The 25,594-nt window shown below is 38.9% G+C and overlaps 1 pseudogene; it reads right to left on the bottom strand.

The window, feature by feature from the left end:
• Window positions 1–2,106: 2,106 nt before the first annotated feature.
• Window positions 2,107–25,594, bottom strand: part of LOC118836838 — a 76,764-nt pseudogene continuing 53,276 nt past the window's right edge.

Below are 25,594 nucleotides of genomic sequence, written 5' to 3'. Positions count from 1 at the left end.
GGAATAATCTTGTGTTATTCGGATGTTCTGTCATTTGTATTTGAAGGTCTTTCTTGTTTCTGCATTAGATTGTTAAATTTAACCGCTACGTGTCTTGAAGTCTGTTGTCCTGGGTTTCTTTCTGGAGGTGATCTGTGAATTCTTTCAACTGGAATTTCATTTTCTATGTTTAGAAGTTCTGGGCAGTTCAATTCTATTATTTTCTTCATTACTGCAATAATGTTTTTTGTCCTAGCATATTCTTCTGAGAGAACTATGATCCTTAGATTGTCTTTATGCAACCTGTCTTTGAGAGCTATATGTTTTGATGGCATACTTTCATGTAATGTTCTTGGTTTTTTGCTTCTTTTCTAGGTTGTCTTTCACTTCTCTGTATTTGTTTTCTCAGTCTCTCTTTTGTTTCTTTGGTGATGCTTGCCATTGCAGATACATGCTTCTATTCTGCTCATTGTTTTTGCAGTGCAGTACATAAATTCTGCTCTCATAATTCTCATTTGTCACTCAGGAACAAGGTGTTGTAGTTCCGTGTTCTCCTCAAATTCCACAGACTCAAGTGTTAGATCATTTTCCTTTGTTTAGCTGTCTTTATTCATCGATGCCTGAACTTGTTTACTAGATCTGGAGGCCATACTTCCTTCTGTTGCTACTGGTTTTTTCTATCGATTTATCTGTTTTATGTTCAAGGCCTTTGAGATTTCTTCTTCCTGGAATCTTTGGTACTTTCAGTCTTCCCCTCCCCCACACACCTCCTTATTTTCCTTATCACTCTCTTCTGACTCCCTTCCCTCTAATTATGGTTTCATAATCACTGGGGCTGGATCTTGAAGCCTCTCAGCCTCCTCCCACACTGGGCAATTCATGGTTCAGCAGCTTAAGTCTCTGCCCCAATTGATTTTAGGTTGTCAGAACTGGCCCCAGCTAGATCCAGTGTTCTTCCCTCAGACTTAGTGGAGTCCTGCACAACTCCACCCCCATCCAACCCCCACCCCTACACAGTGTCCTGTCCTGATGATCTGTTCCACTCTCTCTGTTCCTTGGTTTGCTGGCCTGGCACCAGCAGTTCAGAGCCTGCCTTTCCTAGCACAAGTAGAGGCTGATTTCCCTGGCACCTGCATTAGTACTTTCAGGTTTCAGCCCCCAGCAGCCATGAAAAGAGCTGAAGTTGCTTATCTTTAGCACATAATTTCTGTTTTGGAGAGGTTTGAGAGGTCATGGGGTTCAGAGAAAATGTCTATTTCACCATCTTGTTGCTCACATCTAATTCCTTATTAAATAAAGTTGGTTTTGTTGCATCTTATGGTTCCAAAATGACTCATTTTTTTAAGAGTACAAAATTTATTTTCAACCATAACTCTAATAACAATAAGAAAAGAAAGACATTTTGTTGTTTGTTGTTCAGTTAGCATTGAGTTGTTTCAGTCATGTCCCACTCTTTATGACCCCATTTGGGTTCTTCTTGGCAAAGATACTAGAGTGCCATTTCCTTCTCCAGATCATTTTACAGATGAGAAACTGAGGCAAACAGGGTTAAGTGACTTGCCCCAGGCCACACAGCTAATAAGCATCTGAGGCAGGATTTGAATTCAGGAAGATGAGTCTTCCTGACTTCAGGTGCAACACAATATTACTGCCACAGCTAACTGTCCCAATTAAAGACATTAATATAGATAACATGTAAGCCTAATTTTTATATCCTTATTTGAGAGCTTGCTTATATTAGGTTGAGAGGTATAAACCTTGTTATTATCTATGATCATTTCAGATGGGAATGGAGATAGACTACTACTCTTCCAGTATCATAGCAGCAATAAGTCAGAAAGCCTTACCTAAACAATGAATGAAGCTCACCATCCAACACATGATGGACATATTAAGGAGAAACTATGAAGTATTTTTTCAATGTTCTTACTCCAAACAGTGCAGCAAATGCAACAGTTACATGCCCTTTGAGTTCTTTACTACCCACACCTGGAATTTTAAATTTCCAATACTTCTCTGTTTATAACCCCATGGAGCACTGGTTCAGCACAAGTCAAAAGTAGGAGTTCTTTATTTTCTAATCATTGCTAGAAGCTTGAAAATTGCCTTCATTAAAGGACCTATAAGTTAAGCCTCTGCAATAATGAAATCTCTGGTGACTTGAAAAGCAGCAATGATGGAACTTAACTGAATCTTCTCATCATTTTTTTTCCAGCAACAAGTCTGTGTTCAACGTCTGCCATTTTGAATAGTATATGCATTCGAACCGGAGGTAGAAAGTCAACTTAATATACAAATAAATTTATCTTTGTCAGGATACCATGCAAAGCCAAGCCTTTGGAGTTTCAGTTCCATGATATTCCTATATGCCCTGGTAAAATCTTGGTTCAGCATTCAGTCCAGAATGTTGGTGATGTCAGATTTGAGTGGGTAGCCTGTGTGAGTATACACTGTCTCTTTTGTTACCTTCCCCAAATCCATATTTGTGTTCTTTAAAATGTTCAAAGTCTTTTGCATATCACCACTAGAAATGGTGATAGGTTCTTTCATTCATCTTTACTTATGTCAACATTTTCTTCTATATATACTCCAAGCAAAGAAACATTAACTCTGGAGTGAAGGGGCCCAACTGGTATCTAGTACATTGAAATTGAAGGGTGTGGAATGATCTTTGATGGATAATCACAGCTAAAGTAGAACCTAGTGTTATCAGCAAATTTCTTACTCTTCTCAGGGTTTTCTGAGCATCCTAGGTTATGATATTTGCCTCACCCAATACCACAAGTTTAAAACTTTTCTTAAATATTGTCCTCGTGCTAACAAAGTTCAAAGTTGGTCCCTGTATAATATCTATTTCTTGGTCATCTGAAGCATTCAATTCAAGGATAATAGAGTTGAACTCTTTGTAAAGTTGCTTAGTACAAGCCAGGATGCTGGATGTCCTTCCTGTTCCTGATAGAGCCATAGAGGAGTAGATGTAGCAGTCCGAGCTTCACTGATAAATTTTTGAATCGTTTTTGTGGTTGTCCAGCTCTTTCAGTCATGTTTGACTCTTCATGACCCAATTTGGGGTTTTCTTAGCAAAGATACTGGAGTGTTTGCCATTTCTTTATGAAATATTAGGTGCTTCAATGACTGTGGCTGATGTTTCTCAACTCAGGGCAGGCTCCTACTCTTGACTGTAGGCTGTTACTATTGCTACCAGATGGCTGGCCCTCCATGGCTGGCCCTGAGGGAATGGACAACTCCCCTGGAGCAACAAATGGGTAAACATTCAGGTTCCCACCAGGGCTTGCATAACCCCAAATAACTGATTGGTAGCCATCAGAAGGTTATTACATGTTTCAGTTAATGACTCAGTGACAATGAGATTCAGTATCCATGACCAAATTAGAGTTCTTGGCTTTAAGCAGGCTATGAAGAAAAAATTTTGAGAGTATGATGGTGATGCAATGGATAGAGCGTTAGGCTTGGAGTCAGGGAGATCTGAGTTCAAACTTGGTTGTGTGACCTGTTCAATTTACTAGCTCAAATGAGTTTAAATTACTAGCCGTGTGATCCTGAACAAATTACTTCTGTTTGCATCAGTTTCTTCAATTGTAAAAGAAGAAGAAGAATAGCACCTATCTGGCAGAGTTGTTGTGAGGATGAAAGGAGGTAATATCTATATTTAAAAAACCCCCAAACCCCACAGTGTCTGCATATAGTAGGCATTATATGAATGCTTATTCCCTTCCCCTTCTCCTACAAACAGCAATTTACTGACCTATTTCACCAAACACTACAGTGAATACAGCCTGCTAAAGTAATTTTTGTGATAGCCAACTATGTGCACTGCCAATAAGAGAAGACTAACAGAGATACACATGCATTATCTTATAGGCTCATATGTCTGAAAATATGGTGATACCTATAGAAGGTAAGTAAGGAAATCTGTGACTTGAAGGAAGACCACTAAATGTACCTGAAAGGCAGCTGAAAGTCTGGGGTTTTCAATGTAGAGTATGCTATCAGTGGATATAAACTTTATGGTGCTCAGTTGTCTTTAGATGTCCTCACAGTGAGAGTAAATACTTGGGTGAAGGTCTATGACCAGTAACATAGGTCAAGAAAGAAGGGCATGACTCTCAGGGATTCAAGCTTCACTGTTCAAAGAACACTCTTCAAATGAGAGAGTAGAAAAAAAAGTGGAATGTTGTACCCAATTATAACTGATCCAGTCCAACATACAAGAAAGCAGTTGGTAGTGTCAAAGGCATGCTGCTTTCTCTATCTACTTGGTGAATTTGGACACACAAATGAAATGGCATCTGAGATGATTCTTGAAGGAAGCTAAGAATTCTAAGAGAAGGTGAGGAGGGAATGCAATCCAGGCATATAAGACAGCCTGTGAAAAGGAATAGGGGGAGGGGAGCTAGGTGATGCAATGTATAGAGCATCAGCCCTGGAGTCAGGTGGACCTGAGTTAAAATCCAGGCTCAGACACTTACTAACTGTGCGACTCTGGGCAAGTCGCTTAATCCCTATTGTCTCAAAAAAAAGAGGAATGGAATTGGGAAATAGAATGTAGGGTTCAGAAAACAGCGGGTAAGACCAGTTTGGCTCAGATGTATAATGCACAAGGAGGTATAATATCAAATAAATCTAGAAAGGCTGAACTCCTGTGGACTGGAGTTAGACTACCCTGATCTGGTCATATTGCTAAAAGAGGTAGCTACTGATGAAAACTGGCTCAGACTAATCCAACAAAGTTAAGGTCTAACAGTATGTCTCTCAGCCTACTCTTGTTTCCTCTCTCATAGAACAACATCTGTGGAAGAAAGTAAAACCCTCAGTGTTCTGGGGAAAACTACAAATCAGGCTTGGGAGTGCCAGCCAGCCTTTAGAGGTGGGCATTATTTATATTGGTGTGATTTGAGGAACAAATCTCTGCCCCTAAGGAATTCTTTGGCCAGCATAGACCCTAAAAACTTACATTATAGATTTAATCCTTTGGGGTCTTTAAGTGTCTTTTCTTAATACATTAATACACTGGGAAGGGGTAAGCTTCTTTTTTCCCACCAACTTAGTCTGGTCTCAGTAAGAAAGGAACTAGGAAGAAAGGTTAAGAGGAGTTGAGAGAGAAGATAAGAGGGCATTCTCAAAGACAGCTTTCATTTTATCTCATTTGGATCTTAGACTCAATCCCACTTTCCAGCTCTAGGTATGAGAACAGAAATGAAATCAACAATATCATTCCTAGAAAAGATATGTCAATTATTTGCTTATAACTTAAATTACTATTCCCTTTGACTTACCTGTCCACTACTCAACCACTACTCTCCTATGTGTGGTCTTTCCTTTTAGATTATTTGTTCCTTGAGATCAAAGACTGTCTTGCTTGCTTGCATTTGTATCTCCAGCACTAAGCACAGTGCCTGTCACATAATAAGAATTTAATAAATGCTTCTTCTTTCATTCATTAATTCATTCATTCATTCATTGATTCTTTCACCAAAACTAGCTTCATCTACTGACAGATGGATTCCATAGCTAGAGACTGCCTCCAAAATGAATTGGTTGACTCCCATTGTTTTGAGATAAACTGTTGAGAGGAACCACTAATAGTATAAATGTATAAAAATAAGCCTTCATCAAGAACTCATTTCTTTTTCCCTTTTCCCTTTCTTCCAAAAAGAATCTGAGTATGCAGTAGATTGGGCATGTGAAGTTTTCCTCACTTCTAGAACTACTAATGGCTGCCTTTGAGGTGGAGGCACATGACAGAAGCAAACATGCATATGCTTATTTATATGACTGCAAGGGAGATATCCTAAACAAAGTTGAATTTTTAACTCTATACTTGGGGAGAAAATGAATTAAGCCTCTGAGCCACATAGCTGATTTATGAGAGTTCCTGATGATTGCCTCTGTAGGAGCTCCAAATTCAAGAGTCCAGATTTTTAGTCAAAGAAGGGTACTATATGGATAGTACCATCCTGAAATCTAACTATCCTACAATAAAATAGTGATTTCCTGGTCAGCTTTTGGGCAATCCCAAAATTCAAGAGTTTACAGAGTCAGACTTCTATCAGGAAAAGAATTTTCCAAGTAGTGTGTCTCTTAATAAGAGATCATGTATGTGGTCATCAGTGTTCAGAAGAGCAACAGCTTAAAATTAGGTCCATGATACAAGGGAGAAAAGGACCTGGACTTTGATCACTACTGTTATTATGAGTTATTCTTATGGTGTGGGAATAATATGAAGAGGGGTGTTGTTAGTCTAGCAGTTCCAAGTACGTTTCTGATGGGAATCCAAACAACAGGATGGTGATATAAATATGGAGTGCTTTAGGACACTGTATGAAATGGAACCCACTGAAGAAATGGGAGGATGGTGGGGTGGAGAATGTTTGTGGATTATTATGAGTCCTTTATGTGTTTTCTGAACTGGTTGTGTGATCCTGTGAGGTTGTTGGTTTTTTTGTTTTTTTGTTTTGCTTTGTTTTGGCTACATTTTTTCACATTTGTTGCTATATTTGCTACATTTTCAGTGGAGCCGGATAAAGGCTCTCCTGCACTCAACACATGCACGTATGTTTACTTGAAGGTCTGCATAAGAGCTAGGCACTCTGCTGTCCACATTTGTGGAAATCAAGACACAAGATATATTCTGAAATTTCCCATGCGGTAATCTTGGTGGGAGCATTATAAACCAAGAAAGAATAATCTGAGACTACTGCTAAAACCAAACCTAGCCTGTATAAGCCCAGGACTTGAGAGTTCTGGGCCATGGGCTATATTTAGTTATTCCTTCTGACAAAATCAATATCCATTAGTTTCCCCCTCTGTTCCCAACCCCTACTCCTAACAAGGATTAGTTTTCTCTAAAAGGCAACAATTAGCTGTCTCTGGATCCAGATTGGTCCCTATCTCCTTTGATATAGCTTCCTTGTCACCTATAGGCATAAAAAGTCCTACTAACATGAAATCTCAACCTTCCAAATTGCTGGATGTCTGAAGACCACACAAGTGACTACACCCTACCCTAATGACCAGATAGAATGGAACTGAGTCTTTAGAAGCTATATGCTATTGTATCTTTGAGGTATATCCTTGCTATGTTATAGATAAATAAATCTCCTTTTGTTATCTGTTATCTGACAGTTAACAAAACTCCTTAGTAGTTTAGGAGCTCCAAGAAATGGTCAATAGCAATCAGCCTCACTTAACACTTAAGAGAAGCACCACCCTAATTTAGGCAGGGCCTACTGCTTGGAACTAAAAGCAAATATCTATCTTCACAGAGGAGAATCCAGAACAGGGTAAAAAGAAATATGGGACAAGCAGGTGAACAATAACAAGTGGAGTGGGAATTTGGGAAGAATTCTTCCTACTCAGAAGAACTCTCCATTGGTAAGGCAGGATGAGGACAAGAATTTTGGAAAGAATATAGAAGGAATAATCCATAAAGGATTTTGTCCACCTGTATAAAGGCTCTGCATTTGAGAGTCAGGAGGTCTGAAATTTTAATTCTGGCTTTATTATACCTCATTATATGACTTTGGGCAAGTCACATCTCTGGGTCTCAGTTTTCTCACCTATAATGAGAGAATTTGACTAAGTAATCTCTAAGTATTTCCATATATATAGTAGAACACAAAAAGAATGATATATGAGGCCAATTCTCAATCTCATGCCACATCTTTTAAAAGTACATAATAAATTCCACACATTACTTTCAGAACTGTCCTGCTTATTTGTATTTCCTTCTCAATCTACTTCTGTTTTCTTTGGCGCATTTAAACAATGTTTCAATGGCCTTCTTTTTTTTGTAAATTTTTAAGTTTATTTTAAACTTGAATACAAAATAAGAAAAGTTAAAAAAAACATTACTATGTACCTAGCAGAATATGAGAGGATTCAATATAAAACAATACATTTCCATTTCAAGAAAACCTATATAATAAATATTAGCTACTCTTTTCAAAGTTATCCAGCTTTTCTCTGCTTCTTTGTAGGTTTTCTTTTGTTCTTTGCTGTTCACTTTTTACTTCCCCCCCTCCAAAGAAGACTACAATTAAGCATGGATAGGTGTGTGTGTGTACATAGATAACTATAAATATATACATATATATACATGCATACATATATATGTACGTACATATATGACCATACAACACTTATTTCCACTTGTCTTTTTTTTTACAACAGTATTGTTAATCTTCCCTTTCCAACCTCCCCCACCAATTAAAAGACCAAGAAAAAGAAAACGAAAACCCTTGTGACAAACAAGCAAAGACTAGAAAAAATAATCCAAACAGTGGCCATGTTAGAAAATGTGATATACATTTTCTTTCCACACCTTAAATTCATCACTTCTATGCCAAGAAATAACACATTTCACCATAGGTCCCTGTGATTGGTCATTGCTTTGATCAGAGTTCTTAAATCTGTCAAAGCTGTTTTTATTTGCAATGATGTCTTTGCATAAACCCTTCTCCTGGTTCTGCACACTTCACTCTAGTTCATTTGACCCAGGATTTTCTGAAATCATCTATTCTGCAATTTCTTATGGTATAACTAAGTTATTTAGTATCTCTAAGATTTTGTACTTCTAAGACTTGCATTACTCCCTGAAGAGCTGATAATGGATAATACAGTCAAACTCAATCACCTAGCCTCACCTTTTGCCTGGATAACTCATATACATGTTTAGCTCCAAAGTCCACAGTGTGCTCTACCAACAGTCATATCAGAACTATCAAGCTAGATCATTAGAATTAAGTGTATAGAGATTCACATTGCTGTTCCAGGAATTTACCTGGTTTGGGATTCAAATCTATTCATAATAATATCCCAAGCTTCTACCTACTGAATTTTCATTTTTAGATCAGTCAGAATTTATCATGTAACTTTATATGGCTGTGAGAGTAAGAACAATACTTTAAATAGAACAGATTATGATATTAAGAACACATCAAAAAGGACAAAAAGCATAAAAGACATCAATCATAATTACTATCTTAAACTACTTTCTCTTGTACTTAAGACTCCCAGACCTCGTATAACTATGAGTCTATGAGTCCTAGATCTGTATTAGAGCCACTCTTAATCAACAGGGCTAGGGCTAGGTATAGTAGACTTGCTACAGATGACCACTAAAGGTACTGCATTTTGATATCTAGATCTTGTACCATTGAACACTGAACATTGAACATCCCAGTAAGTTTCTACCCTTTTCCTGACTTCCCTTACCCTTGCCCTTGGCAGTGTCTCAGAGGAAGGGCATGGTCTCAAGTGCTATGGGGCCACACCAAGTCCTCAGACCTACACTGGTAGGCATGAGAAAAGCCCCATTTGTCTGCCATGGTGCTCTCATATCAGCCCTCATCTATCATCAACAGAAGCTGGAAAATATCAGAAACACCTCAGCAAGATGGCATGCAGTTTACATTCCTCTTTTTTCTCCACTTCTGTCTTCTTCTAGCTTTGTGTTTTAACTTTAATCCTCCTCACTCTTTAACCTTTCATATGAGTTTACATCAGCACAGGAAGTCAGTCCAATGGCATGTGGGGACTGTAATGGTAGCTGCTCCAAAATGTAGTTTGGAGAAACTCAGGAGTACATTTATTGAAGCATGACTCTCATATATCAAAAGTTAGGATGGAGAGAGATCTTGAAGACCACCTAGCTCAAAACACTCATTTTATAGATACAGTAACTGAGACCTAGAGATGTTGAGCCTTGCATAAGGATCATGCAAATGACATAGGTTATGTTAATTCCTACTGTCCATACTAGTTTTCTGAATTCCTTGGGATAATTTCTCAATGACAGTCCTAGTAAACCCTTACTCAGTTTCCCTGTGTCTCTACTCCCAAATCTTAGAGATGGCATCCAGACTCCTTATGTTCTTGCTTTCGTCAACTTGTTTTCTCCTCCCCATTTCCTGCTCTTTTGATTCCAACCTTTTCCTTCCTCCCTACTTTTTAGGCTTATTTTGGCATTTGCTTCCCTCTTCTCAGCAGGCACCAGAAAAGATATCCTTCTCCTCCTCCTCTTAGGTAGAGGGAAATGTAATTGGGCAAACTGCCCCCTGAGGGAGCTCCCAGGCTAGCAGCCCCTGCCTGTGTCCCAGCAGTATGAAGCCTTGTCACAACTTCTTAAAGATGCAAATTGAGAAGCAGCCTTCATAACAAGAGAGTGCTGCTAATTTTCTGACAAGTATGCAGATTCTTGCCCTGCCTTGCCTGGGTTTATTTGTCTTATTTAGCAATAAATTTAATACAAGCTCCCTGAAGCAAAGAGGCAGATGAACTATAAACTCTGAATTTTGAGAAGCCTGAGTTACTAGATTAGTGTGATTTTTGATACCTGCTTAAATTAAATCTCTGAAATTTGACATGGATTTAGATATGAGGTTTGCTGGCTACAGGATGCTCCAGAGTACCTGCTAGAGCTCTTACAAGGGTTTATTTGATTACTGGGACTTTAATTTCTCACAGAGGCTAAGGGGAAAGATTTCTGACTTGGGTGTGGCATAGATAAGCAAGAGAACCAATTGAATTTATACATTTGCCCTGGTGTTAATGGGATCTTCACTGATACCTCAATCCTTCTCAGGTCCCTGAGCCATATGATATATTTGACTGACCGAAAACTGATTCAGATGAAACTGGCCCCAAGAGGTGGCAGCAGTGCAAAACAGTGGGTCCCAAACTGTAATAGAAGAGGTCCTTGGAATTACTGCAAAAGGAAGGAAAATCCATATGCATACCAAACATTGTCATTTTGAGCTTTATTTAGGTCCAACAATACATGGAATAAGATTCATTTTGATTAATTAATAAAAATACTTTCTGTATTTTACTATTGAAATGCTACTCTGTATTTCAAATGCCTATGAATGTTCTGAAATATAAATTCTTTTAAAAGTATTATTGTCACATTATCATCATAGTTTTTTGGCATCTTAAATTTTCTTAAACAATGGATATTAAGAGCACAACTACTGGAGGGAAGGAGTCTTCAAGATTTTTAAAAAATAGACATCCATAGACTCAGAAAGGTCGGGTACCACTGGCACAGTAGAAAGGGTGATGAACTTAGGAGTTGTAAGATCTATGTTCTAATTCCAGCTTTGTGAATGGTTCATTATTTGACCTTGGACAAGTTACTTAGTCCTTTAAACTTCAGTTTCCTCTCTGTAAAATAGGAATCTAGACTAGGTGATCTCAAAGTTCACTCTAAAAGTCTGTGTTCTATCTTACAGTCTATTTGGAGGAAGGAACAAAAATGTTGCAAAGACATAACAAAGAAGAACTTATAAGTACAAATTAATACACTATATATTAACAGATACCAGGAGACAGGGTAGTGAATTAATATTAAATTCAAAGTCCATTAGTAAAAGTTTACAGGGGGTCCCTTTCACAATGGGAAGACTTGTATCAATTGACACAGAGTGAAGTGAGAATAACCAGGAGAACAATGTATACAATTCTAACAATATTGTAATGAAAAAACAACTTTGAAAGACTTACGAACTCTGATCAACTACAATTCCAAGGGACTCATTATGAAATATCCTACCCACCTCTGGATAGAGAATTAATTGCCTTAAAGTGAAGACTGAGGCATATATTTTTTGACATGGACAAGGTGGGAATTTGTTTTGCTTGACTATACATCTTTGTAACAGAGGTTTTGTTTTTCTTGCTTTCTCAATAGTGGGTAGAGGATGCACAGTGGTGAGGAAGTAGAAAGAAGAGAAGGTAGATCTTGATGAAAACAAAAATAAAATTTAATTTAGACAAAAAACAAGCAAACAGAAAAAGATCACTCATTACCCGCTAGACTCCTATGAATTACATAAAATGGTTGTTTTCTACAATCCTAGCAAGATTGTTATTGTGGTCTAATAGGAGAATCCTATCCTTTGTATCCTTTGTAACTGTAACTAGAGTATCCTTTGTATCTTTCGCATATCTTTGTCTCAAGAGCTCCTTTCCTATACACACATGATTCCTTACTATCACTAAGCGTTGTCTGACTGAGGAAATTTCAAGAGGAATAAGATAGTATTAAGAAGTTCCCTTAACAGTAGAGGAACAACACCAAGAGTACCTGGGGTTGTCACCTGAGAAAATGGGGGCAAAAGGACCCTGTCTTAACTCTTTATCCACCAGGCAGGTCCAATTACCGGAAACCTAAGTTCCTGTCAACCAGCCACTCTCATGGTTTCTACTCTTTTCTGGAAAACAGAGGCCACCTCAGGATGGGCATATGATACATAAAATACTTTCCTCCTTCTTTGTCTCTGTTTACTCACTCCACTGGCTTCCTTCAAAGATCAGCTAAAATCCCATCTTCTGCAAGAAGCCTTTCCCAGTTCTCTGAAATCCTCATGCTTTCTCTCTGAAATTAACTCCATATCTATCTATCTATCTATCTATCTATCTATCTATCTATCTATCTATTTTTTGCATGTTCATCTTTGTTTGCATGTTGTCTCTGATCTCCTTGAGGGCATTTTTTCTTGCCATTCTTTGTATCACCAGTGCTTAGCACAGTGCCTGGCACATAGTAAGTACATTATTAATGGCAACACAAGATAGCTACATAAGACTGAGAATCCTAAAAAGGACTAGAAAATTCCTTAGGAACAACTATGGACAACTACTAGGAGAAATTTTACCTTCTCTTCTACCCTCATTCTAAGTCTTTGGAATCAGAAGGGAGACCTGTAAAAGCAAAGCTTAAGGGGCAGAAAAGAGATATATTTGAGGGGAGAAGAGAAAAACAGAGATTTGAAGGAAATAATAAAAAGGGAGACCAGGAGGGAAAATATCTTGCAAGGAAAAGCTGATCTCTAAGGTCCCTACCAGTCCTAAATTCTATGATAAGAAAATGGCATTTGTTCTATAAATAATGAAGAGAATAACTGGGGGATAGGCTGAGGGTGTCAGAACAATGGGAAAAGCAATAGGAAGTAGACGGTCAGAAATCAATCAGGATTAGCAGACATGGAATGGAAGTAGATTATTTGGAGAAAAATAGGAAGTTTTGGCAGTAGTTTATGGAAGGAAAGGGAGTCTATGAAGTTATGGGTGTGTCTGTGTGCACAAATTATTTGGAAAATAACTGGTTGAAGTCAGTCCAAAATAGAGGGCACCCAAAAACAACTGGTTGAATTAGCTCCAAAACAAAAACAAAATCACAAGTTTGGGATGGGGAGGAAGGGAGGTTTTGATTGAATTTAACCATGTTTTTTCCAAACTGATTTAAATGTATAGATACATTACGAGAAAAAAGGAAATCCTAGAGCCCATGATAGGGATAAAGGGAATCAAAGAAGAGGAAAAGGGAATTGGATAGGGACCAGGGAATAGGTTTAGAAATTCAGATATCTCAACAGAAATATCTGAAGGAGAGAATACTGGTAGTATAAGAACAAGAAAAGAGTAAAGAAACAGTGTCTCAAACATGAACCCAAAAGACTTGAGAATAAAAGCCAGAAGTCAGGTAACTAAAAGAAGTGTGAGGAACACATGGATTCTTGGCAGGTGGTCATCAGGAAGAGGAGGTAAGAGGAGAAGCCACCAAATACAATGACTGAATATGTCTAGGGAGGGTGGAAAAGATAAGAGAGTATGGAAATCCTGGAAAGCAGCAAGGCAACATTCTGTATCAGAGTCATCATGATGCAAAGGATATGGAAAGAGAGAACTTTGTGGGAGAAGTTATAACCATTTAGGACGTTCCATAAAACCATAATCCATAAACATCAGGATTTAATTCTTACCTTTCTCTATGTATTTCCAGCTGTAAAATGGAATGTAAGAATGTATATTAGGAAAGTCAGTGTGATCCTCAAGAACAGATTTTTCTGCTACAACCTTCAGGACAGAAGCAAAATGTATGCTGGGCAAGGATGGAAGAAGGGTCCTGGGCAGCACTGAGCAGGACACTGGACAATGAGTAGCAGAGCAATTACCAGGTCTGGGGCTTTATCCAAGGGAGCTGACATTGAAGAAGAATGCTTCCTTATCACAATGGTCCTCTAGCCCACTTTTCACAGGTCCTTCACCAGTCCTGTACCATGTAGTACTACCACAAAGCTGCCTCTACTCCCTCATCACACTCCAGCTGGTGATTCCCATGCTCCCAGGACATTTCTTTTTTAGATCTCTCTCAAGGACTACCTTCCCCACCACTGTGCCTCTTTCTGACTCCTAGAGATTAGAGGGGTTGTTGCCCTTTCCCTGCATGAAAGCATCTGATTGGAGCCAGTCAAGGCACCAACAGTCCTTGGGACCTACATGATACCTTTCATGGGAGATGCCTAGGAGGAGCACTGATATGGGTACATACTGGACAAGCTCAGCCCAAAGCAAGCTACCCTCACTACAATTTATACTTGGCACCAGAATGTCTATTTATTACTGTGCTATCCAGGGTCAATCCAATTCTCCCAGAGTACCCCTCTGCAAATATCTAAGTATACAGAGTCCCTTGGAATTGAAAGTCAAAGCTCATGCTTAGAAGGAAAATCTCCACTGACAAGAAAGTGTCCTTAGTTCTCACTCAGAAGCAATCTTTCCCTCACCTTAAATGTCTTGGTCAAGGGTTTAGCAACGCATAGGCAAAAAGTTCTTTCTTCTTAATCCAGTTCTTTACTGCAACTGATATTCAGGGGGAGAAAAGCTTCTCTGAATCTAATGGCTAAGGTGTTATATGCCAGCAAAGAATAAAGTCAATCAATCAATCAATGATAGATAAATCCCACATTAATTTTGAGCTCTGTTATGAACACAAGGCAAAAAATCAATGCTTGCCAAATGAAAAAGGGCAAAGTCAGAAAAGGAGTTTTTTTCCCCCAAACTTTTACAAGGGTATGGCAAACAATGGAGAATAAAAATGAAATTAAAACCATATAAAAAAACACCCAGCAGTGTCCTGTTAAATAATTGGATGAGATTCATCAGGGTAGCAACTGGCTCTGAGCGTTTTTTAATTTTCTCCCTGCTGGATGTTATCCTCTCACAGTATCAACAAATAGATTAACTACTTGTCAGAGATGAAGCCTTAGCAGAGCAAAATTGAATTCTCCAATATTTATCTTCATTCCTCCCTCAAAGAAAACCCTGATGGATTATTTTTTTAATTGTTTTAACGAATTGTCATCCACAAATTATTAATTCCCCCCATCAGGGGCACTCGGTGTTGGAGGTACAATGGTTTAGTCCTGCTGCCACTTGGCCCAAGTTTAATGAGGAGCTCTAATTGCTTTTTTTCCTATGGCAAAGTCAACTTTAAAGGAACTTCAAGGTCACCCAGTACTGCTTAGGGACCTTCTTCCACTTTGATTGTCTCATTGCATGACCTAGGCTAAGCTCGTAGGTGCTGCCTTGTACAGCTCCTTTCAACATGTGATATGTCCCACTAGCTAATAGCCCTCTGACTCTGACAAGTCAAAGAAGAGCATGCTTTGGCAGGATGTTAATAGTAACAGCTTCTGTTGCTGCTATGGCTGCTAAATGTGATCACAGGAACTGTGATGACTTAGGGGCTATCTGCCTTAGTCTCTTATCTCCAAGAGTAAGCTTCACCAACAATTACAACAAAAAAATTTTTATTAAACATCTCACTACCTGTGGCACCATATAGAACATTTAAAAAGTTCCTGTCCCCTTGAGTCTTTAAGTTTCAGACTCTTAATGCTGACACAGACCAATGAGCTATTGAATGAAAACATGGTATCAAAGAAAAACAAATGGCTTAGGAGTCAAGAGTCCTGGATTCTAATGCTGACACTGACACTGAATATATCTGTGTTATTTTGGACAATTTATTTAGCCCATCTCTTTCAATTTTCTAGCCTGAAAATGGTGATTAAAATGTCTGTCCTTATAGGGATGATCACATCCAGAAGCTGCTGCCAAGCACACCTTCTTTAGGGGTAAGGGAAGAAGCACAGTTGCTGAGGATCAGCTATGAAGACCTACAAGTCTTTGTCATGTGTAATCATTGCTCAGATTCCACCCCTTGCCTTTTTCCAGATTGTAAGAGGTTTTTTATTAAATTTATTTTTTATTTTTAGTTTAAAACACTCAGTTCCTCAAGTTTTTGAGTTTCAAGTTTCTTCTCCCTCCCTCTCCTCCCTCCTCCCCCCGAGGATGGCATGTGATCCGATATAGGTTCTACATATACCTTCGCATTGAACTTATTTACATAATAGTCCAGTTGTAAACAAGAATTATAGCCAATGGAATGAATCATGAGAAAGAAGAAACAAAACTAAAAAAGAAGGAAAAAGGAAGAGAGTGAATAGTTTGCCTCCATCTGCATTCAGACTCTGTGATTCTTCCTCTGGATGTGCATAGCCTTTTCCATCATGAGTCTTTTAGAGGTGTCTTTGAACCTTGCAGTGATGAGAAGAGCCAAGTCTATCAAAGTTAGTCCTTATAGATACTGTGTTTCTGTAATTGTGTATAATGATCTCCTGGTTCTGCTCCCTCACTCAGCATCAGTTCATATAAGTCTTTCCAGGTTATAATGCAGTCTATCTGCTCCTCATTTCTTATAGCACAATAGTATTCCATTACATTCATATACCACAACTTGTTCAGCCATTCTGCAATTGATGGGCATCCTCTTGATTTCCAATTCTTTGCCACCACAAAGAGAGCTGCTACAAATATTTTTGTACATACCGGTCCATTTCACACTTGTGTGATCTCTTTGGGATACAGCCCTAGAAGTGGTATTGCTAGGTCAAAGGGTATGCACAGTTTTATAGCCCTTTGGGCATAGTTCCAAATTGCTCTCCAGAATGTCTGGATCAGTTTACAACTCCACCAATAATGCAACAATGTTCCAATTTTCCCACATCCTCTCCAGCTCTTATCATTTTCCTGTTTTGTCATGTTAGCCAATCTGACAGGAGAGATGTGGTACTTAAGAGTTGTTCTGATTTGCATTTTTCTAATCAATAGTGATTTAGAGCATTTTTCATATGACGATAGATATCTTTAATTTCTTCCTCTGAAAACTACCTGTTCATATTCTTTGACCATTTCTCAATTGGGGGATGACCTTGTATTCCCATAAATTTGACTCAGTTGCCTGTATATTTTAGATTCAGATCTCCTTTTGATGTATTCTGGATTCAAGTTCTAGAATAGCAGAGAATCCATCTGTATATGTACAGGGACACCCAATCAACCCCAGCACACTATATGAACTCCTGACTGCCTCACTCAGAGGGTCACTGGGCAGAGCCACATAAAAAAATCATAGAGACAAGCATAAAGGAACATCACCACAGCAAACTACTATGCTGTCTTCTGAAGTCTTATTTGCTCATTTACTCTCTTCTCACACACATTGTAGGGTTAATATCACCAAAAATGAATTGGTTTAATATCTGTACCTCCAACACTTTCTATAGCACTGAACCCATCTAAACACACTCTATTTTAACTCAGTTTCAAGCAGAGCTACCAAAATTCATATCTGATATGTGACCCTAGTTATGTTCCTCTACATCACCTATTGCTAAAAGAATGTTGTGAGGATAACATGAGTCAGTGTACATGAAAGTACCTTTTTAAAGTACTTTTAAAAATACTTTTAAAGTACTTTTAAAAAAATATAAAAATGCTTTTTTTGTGGTAGCAAAGAACTGAAAACAGAGTAGGTAACCCATTGGTTAGAGAATGACTAAACAAACTATGGCACATGGATGCAATGAAATAATATTTTGCCCTAAGAAATGATGGATATGAAGAATTCAGAGAAGCACAGAGAGATTTACCTGAACTGATTCAGATTGAAGTAAGTAGAATCATGAAAGACATAGACAATGCCTATGACAATTTAAATGGAAAGACCAATAAAGCAAAACTGAACACTTTATAAAAATATGACCAAGTTCATTCCTGGAGAAGAGTTAAGAAAATTCACCTTCCTCTCTTCATTGTGGAGGTAGGGGACTATAGGCATGGAATAATGCATCTGTCATCAGGCATGGTTGATGTTTTGGTTGTTTCTGCTTAATTGTTTTATCTTTCTTTTCTAATCTTTGTTATTAGGGATGGTTCACTGGGTATTGTTGTTTGTCCTTCATTTTTCAAAAAAGACCAATGGTATTACTGGGTGATGTCTTGACTTGAACATGAATTGGATTTAAATGAGACAGAGTTATATAAAGTTGTCAGATTCACTCTCTTTTCCAGAGTCACTGAAGTCCAGGGGCAAGACAAAAGTCAAAACAATGGCAATGGTATGGGATGCAGTGGATGGCCTTGGAGGCTTCGATGTCTGACCAAGCTCTAAACACTCCAGTGTCTGCTTCAGCCACCTTTATCTCCATTGGAACAAACTGTTCTCATCTACCCATTTCACTGAAGGTAGTCTCCACATGTTTGGGGTAGACACACCCCTAATTCACTAGCAGGTTTGAGACCTGTTGGTTACCTTCAACCTGGTTCAGCCCATCTGCCAAGTCATTTTTACCAGGATGTGGCCTTTGTGCATGCTACAACTTCTTGGAGCCGCCAGTGAGATCTGAGTGACAGGCAGACACCAAAGGTAGATGACCTCACACCAGAGATGCTAGGCCTCCTTGGACACTCTATACACCTCAGTCTAGCTGGGTAGGGAAAGGAAGATGGATATATTCTGGAAATAAACATGATATAAAAATAAAAAGTATCAATAAAAATACACACTTTTAAAAATAGAAGAAGAAATATATACAGAAAAGAAAATATAAAGAAAAAAATATATAAAATATAGGGAATAGTATTAATGCAGTAAAAGGGTAAGCACATCTATAGGCTAAAAAATAAGGATTGAAGAGTTTGATGACTACCTAAACTGCTTTGTTTAGATGCTGTATTAATTAGAATTGTTACTACTCATGATTGGTCCAGAAGGCTTCAAAGAAAAGGTGGGATGTCAGGGAAGGGATAGTATGCTAACCTCATTTTGTATGAAGCACCTAACAAAGAGACATCTATGTGCTAGTAGTGTCACCAGCCAGCACCACACCATCCAAAAATGGAACCATTGATTACAGTAAATGAAGAAATTTTGAAGGCTGTGGATAAGTTCACTTACCTTGGCAGTATACTTTCCAGGGATGTACACATAGATGATAAAATTGACACATAAATTGCCAGAGCTAGCTCAGTGTTTGGAGGTCCCAAAGGAAAGTATGAGAGAGAAGTATTAGGCTGCCTATAAAACTGAAGATTTAGAGAGTTGTTGTGTTGACCTCATTGTTGTATGCCTGTGAAACTTGGACAGTTTACCAGTGCCATGACAGGAAACTGAATCACTTTCATTTAAATTGTCTTAGGAAGATTCTGAAGATCATCTGGAAAGATAAAGGATGGACACTGTGATCCTTTCTTGAGCTGACCTGCCAAGCATTCACACTGTACTACAACTCCAATGGGCTGGCCATGTTGTTTGAATGTTTGAATGATTTGCCTAAAAGACGATTTTATGGAGAACTCACACAAGGCAAATACTCACATGGAGGTCAGAAGAAGCAATACAAGACCACTTTCAAGGTCTCTCTGAGAAGCTTTGGAATCAATTGGGAGACACAGGAGAAACTAACAAAGGACAACTCAGCATGGTATGCCCACATCAAAGAACGTGCTGTGCTGTATGAGCAAAGCAGAACTGCAGTAGCTCAAAAGAAACATGAGATGTGCAAATTTAGAGACATCTCCACTCCAAATGTTCATATGGACTAATTGTGCCCAACCTGTGGTAGAGCCTTCTAAGCTTGTATTGGTTTGATCAGCCACAGTCGGACATACTGTACCTTGACCCCAACATAGTGATGTCATTTTGGTCCTCTTCGAAAATGAACAACAACCATGGCTCTTTGATGATTATGATGATAGTTCTTCTCTTCCTATGAAAAACTTATCTGTATAGACCTTTTGATCCACACTCTCAGACTTCAGATCCAAGAATATCTTCTGAGTTAGACTGGAAATAAGACACAAAATGTGTCATTTAAAATGTATCATAGGAAAATAACAGTCAGCCTGCTCTGCCTTGCCCTGGCTTGGCTTGAGCCCAGTTTTCCTATCAGTAGTACTATATTGCTAATGTCTTTGAACTCACCTAAGTGAAACTGAACTACTCATTTTTCCAGGTTGCTTCAGCCTCATCTGACATGATAGGCACTCTGATTTTTGGGGGAGGGAGCAGACGGGTATTGGAGGCAATCTGACATTTTGTGAACATATTTGGGAAATGGCATATAAGTTTAGATAAATTACTTTGCACTCAAGCTCTGGCATGATTTGTTCTCACTGCCATTGGAAGCATTCATTTAAAGTAGAAAGAATATGCCACTCAGATATACACACTGAGTGTTTAAGGCTTCGAAGTCATCTTAACAATACAGAACTAAACATCTGCCTTTGGATAGTGCCCAGACTGTTTCCTCCTATGTTCATTTCTCTTTGTTACTAAACACGGCTAATCTTCTGTCTTCAGGATAATGGAGAGTGGGAAGAGAAACAGATTTGAAAAACAGGGGAGGAGACAAATAGAAAAGGGTCTGCCTTTCTTATTTCAGCAAAAGGCACCCTAATAATGAAGTAGCAGGGGAAATCCCCTTGACCTAAGCATAAACTTGTACTGAATTGAGAGATATATTTCCAAACTTCCCTGGGGGCCTATTACAGTAGGAGGTAATGACAAAACCTAGGTATAACTAAAGCGTCTGTGTAATAGTGTGTGTGTGTGTGTGTGTGTGTGTGTGTGTGTGTTTCTACCCACAGTGGGGAGCAGCACCAGATTTGAGTGAGATGTGGTTCCTGTTCTTCACACTCGCTCCAGCACCACAGGGAGGAAAAGATATTTATGGGGCTTTGTGGGGAGGTGGTTACTTACATATGGGGAAACAGCTTTGCCTGCTTCTCTGAGCCAGATGTCACACTGACTCTAGTACCTTCAGATAGTTTGCTTTCCATGCTCCATCTTGCCTATCCTCCCTTCCCATTCTCCTGCTTGGCACTTCTTCCTAATAGAAACTTGTTCAGCACCTCTGTTCTCCACTTGCTATCCCAGTACTCTGAAGGTTTCCTGATGTGAGTGTCTACTTTGAGTCTCTAGATTGATCTCTCTCATCCTATGGCCAGAGTCCTGATGATAACAGGAAAGGGATGACTCCTCTTCTGGAAGCTGTTTCCCTGCTTCTTGTTGAGAGGATGCTCAATGGTAGAGATAAAATATGCACACAAAGATCTACAATGTAAGTTTGAATGTTGTTTTAGGCTAGCCCTGACTGAAGCTAATCTAGTAACTCAGGTTTGAGATTGGAACGACATCCATAGCACATCTGACAGATCTCTAATCTATCTAATCAAAAGGAAATTTATTTAGTCATAGCAGATAAAGGGTATTCAGAGAGGATACAGTATTCATTCATTTGGATGTAGCTTTCCTGTGCCTATATTGTTCATGCTGCTCTGCTGATCAGAAGCCTAAGGGAGGCTTGACTCCTCACACCCTGGCTTTTTTGTATCTAGGCCACCAAGAAATTATATTGACAGTCTGAGCTTTTAGCTCCCTGAGCCAAACTAGCCTAGCCTGCATGGGATAAGGCCTTAGGATATTGCTCCTACCACAAATATGATAAATCATAAGCACAATTTAAAAAGTATCAGTAAAATGTTCTGAAAGTTCAAATCATAGGGAGCAATTGTACCTAGCTGGTAATCAGGGAAGGATTGATTCATGGGGGGACGAAATGGTATTTAAATTGGGCCTTAAAGGATTTCAATAGGCAGAGATGAGGAAGTAGGAATGGTACTAGAAGCATAGAAAGAAAATTCTGGGAATGTTTAGAGGCTCCCAAGTAGTAAGGCTTAGTATGATACAGGATTTATGAAGGGTACTAATGGAAGATAAGGCTGGAAAGGTAAATTGGGGCAAGATTTTGAAAGGCACTGAAAGCTAAGATAAAAAAACCATTTATTTGGTAGTCAATAGAAAGTCATTCAATGTATTTGAGTTGGGAAATAGGTTTCAAACAGACTTTGGGGAAAATGGAAAAGGGAGTCAACTAGTAGTGAAGGGTTCAGTGGACCCTAACTGGATCGTCATGTGACCCTAGCAACACTTCCCAACCTCATATTGGGAGGCAGAGAAAGTTAATCATCAGAATTAACCAGAGTTGGGGATTGGGAAAGCATCTAACAAGGAAGATCAAGGGAAAAAAGAAATTACTAGGGTAACCCCTGAGCCAAAGCCTATTGATATGGGAATTTTTCCTCATTGGTGGAGAAGAATGCCTTCCCTCGTGTGAGGGGTGGGGCAGAGTTGGAGAGTGAGAAAGCTTCAGTTTTCATCTTCAGTCTTCTTGAGGTCTTTTCATCCTTCAAGTCACTTAGGGCACTCCTGGCTTTCAGCTTCTAGGAGGAAGATGAAAGAGGTAAACTCCACTTCAGGATGCTGAAGGAAAAAGACACTGGGAAATCATGAGAAGAGCTGGCAGCCTCCATCATGTCCCTATCCCTAGCTTGCTACACTAGAGACTTCAGGGAGTTTCACCTTGGGTGAGATCAGGACTCTTAGTTGAGGTGAGTTGGGAGTGCTCCTTTACTCTGTATTGTCTGGAACAAACTCTCCTTTGTATATCTTCTCTGATTTCTGTTTTGCTATGATTTGGATAAATGAGTGTCTTTCCTATTCATGATGTGTGTTCATTGTGAAACTGGTATTTGGTAGGAAGGGAGTCAAGTTGTGGATATATAGTTTCTATATATGCAGCTCCTCTCCCTCCTCCCTCCACCCCCAATAATAACACAGTGATCAGAAGTTAGATTGAATCTGATCATATCCACTAGATTAACAGTATTTAAGAGAATAGGTAGATATTCCAGCCTGGTACTCCCTTTCTCTGAGGAGAGAGTAGCCTCTGGCCCCAACCTCTTGCTTCCCCTCCTGGCAGGAATTAAAGTCTCCCTTAGAGAAGAATGGAGAGAAAAGAGAGTAGAGGTGTCTATTCTACCTCCCTTTAAGCCAAACAAGGATATACCCATGCTATGGGAGCAGGAAGATAGCCCCTTGCCACATATGGGGCTTCACACTACACATGTGAGAACTGTCTACACATGGGCCTTCTTACGTAAGTTTCTGGTGAATATGTTATGGAAGTAGATTATGGGGTCCAGTCTGGATAGAAAAGGAAGTCAAGCTAGAAAGGGGATGAAGCGCTGAGAGAAAAGGGAAGGTGGCAGGGTTTATGAGTGTTAATGAAGACAAAGAGTGTGTTAAAGGTGAGTAATGGACTAGCAAAATTAGACCAAGTTGAAGATCTCACATGTAAGGTTCCCAGTTTAGAGCTCTATTGATAAATAATCTTTTCTTTGAGTTTCTTGAGTTATGATTCATCTTAAGTGAAAAAAAGGAAGTAACTGGAAGCAGAAGGGATTTTCACTGGATTTAAGGAAGATCTTTCTGACAATGAGGGCTGCTAAATTCTGAAATAGGCAAGTGTGTTGTGAAAAGTTCTATGGAAGACTAAAAATGGGAGAAATTCTCATCTGTCTGGGACAGATTGGGTATGCCCCTGCCTGAAGCTAGAGCAATAGATTTGAATATCTCTCAGAACTGCTTCTAAATTTTGGATTCTATAATTCTTTAAAAGTTTTCCAAGTCCTTGAATGAAGTTTGTTAGGAAAAAAAAGGCTCTGACCCATCCCTGGCCATTAGAAATCTTCTCCCCTCAGTTTCCAGGATTCAGTCTTGACACCATTCATGCACACCTGTGATGTTAAGAAGACAAGTGACCAGGTTAGGGATTACTTTTGAGTAAGAGAAATCAGGCATTTTGACAAGAGGTCTTTGGGGAAACTGATTATGTGCACTTTTCTGAGGAAGATGAAAGAAATCTAGCAGTCCTCCCATTACAAATCCCTCAACCTTAAGAGTCCTAAAGAAAACTTCTTTCTACTGGTATCTAGATTTTCCAGGTCTGTATGATGAAGCTGTTGATCCACACTGATGGGGCCCATTTTCCTCCTCTGTGGACTCTAGGAAAGTTAAATAATGCATCAGTGTCTGAGTCACTGGACATCATTTATTTTACCTAGAGGGATCTGTTTGGCCATTCATTTCTGATCCAATTTCCTTTACTTAGCCAGCCACCGAATCATTAGCCATCTTGGAAACATTGACTTCAGAGATTTGCAGGACCACCACAAGATTCTGCTATAGAGTTGCATTAGCAAATGAAAAATTATAATTACATTACTATGGATTATCTTGGGGCCAATATAGGGATGCCTAATGAGTGGCTTATGATTAATTTTGTAATGAGAAATGCTAGAGGAGGGGATGAGGATTCAATACTTAAAAGTGTCCCATCTGAAGTGCCTGGGTGGCTGCTGACCTGATGCCTATTGTTGGCATCTAACAAGAGGGTAATAGGTTTATAGCTGCCTGTGTACGTGTTAGTTGGCTGAGAAAGGAGGATTGGGGAAGGGATAGAGGTAAGCAAACTCTTTTGGTGGAACACACTGACAGAGGGGAAGAGGAAGGTGTCAGGTGACTAAAATGATCTCCAAAGGCAGTTTGGTACTGTTACTTTCAACAATTCAATTAAACAAATACTTATTAAGTTCCTAATATTAGCAAGGTACTGTGCTAGGTAATGAAGATATAAAGATAGATACAACACAGATACCACTCTCCAGGAACTTACAATATAATTAGAGGGAAGAAATTGGGAATAGTATGTACATAAATAACAATGATATGAGGAAATGTTAAGTACAAGAGAGGTCCAGGCAAAGTTTTATAAGAATTTGAGAAGAGAGATCACATTGACCCGAGATAGCCTGGGAGAGCTTCATTGAAGAAGTGGCATTTGAATTGGGCACTGAAGAAAGGAAGGGACCTGACTAAGTTGAGAAAGACAGGGAGAAATGTGAGGCATTATGAATGGAATGAACAAAAACATGAAGATGAGAAAGGATAAGGTGGAAAAAGGTAACAGATAATAATCTTGAATACAGAGTTATGATGGGTAGCAATAAGACTGTGAAGGCAGGTTGAAACCCTTAAGATAGAAGGTTTTCCATCAGGATCAAGGGTTTATGCTTTAATCAGTAGATAATGGAAGCCCACTGTGGGTTCTGGGATAGAGAATAGGCATGATCAGAGAGAGAAGTATGAGGAAGACTATTCAAGTAATTGTCTGAGATATGAATAGGAAAGGATATAAACTGGATTCAATGAGATCAGTTATGAAACTATTACGTAATCCATCGCCCATTTCACTGTGGAAGAGCAAGTCTAGACTCACACGGACCTGTGTTTGGTATTGAAGATTTCTCAGTATTTATTATTCTCTATCACATGCATTATCTTCCAGCTAGAAATCACTCTGGGAACATCAGATTTGGGCTCATTTCTAACTCTTTCCTAACAGTATTCAGTTTGCTTCTGCAAGCAACAAGATCCTGATAAATATTTGAACATAAAACATATTACAAAACACAATGAACAGAAATAAGACCTGTACCTGAGTCTAGTTAATGAGGGGATAGGACTGAGTTCAATAGTTCTGGTACCACAAGGGATGATGGG

Source organism: Trichosurus vulpecula, chromosome 2 (assembly GCF_011100635.1).
Source record: "Trichosurus vulpecula isolate mTriVul1 chromosome 2, mTriVul1.pri, whole genome shotgun sequence".
In the NCBI taxonomy this organism is placed as follows: domain Eukaryota; kingdom Metazoa; phylum Chordata; class Mammalia; order Diprotodontia; family Phalangeridae; genus Trichosurus; species Trichosurus vulpecula.
This window is presented reverse-complemented; position numbering and strand designations above follow the sequence as displayed.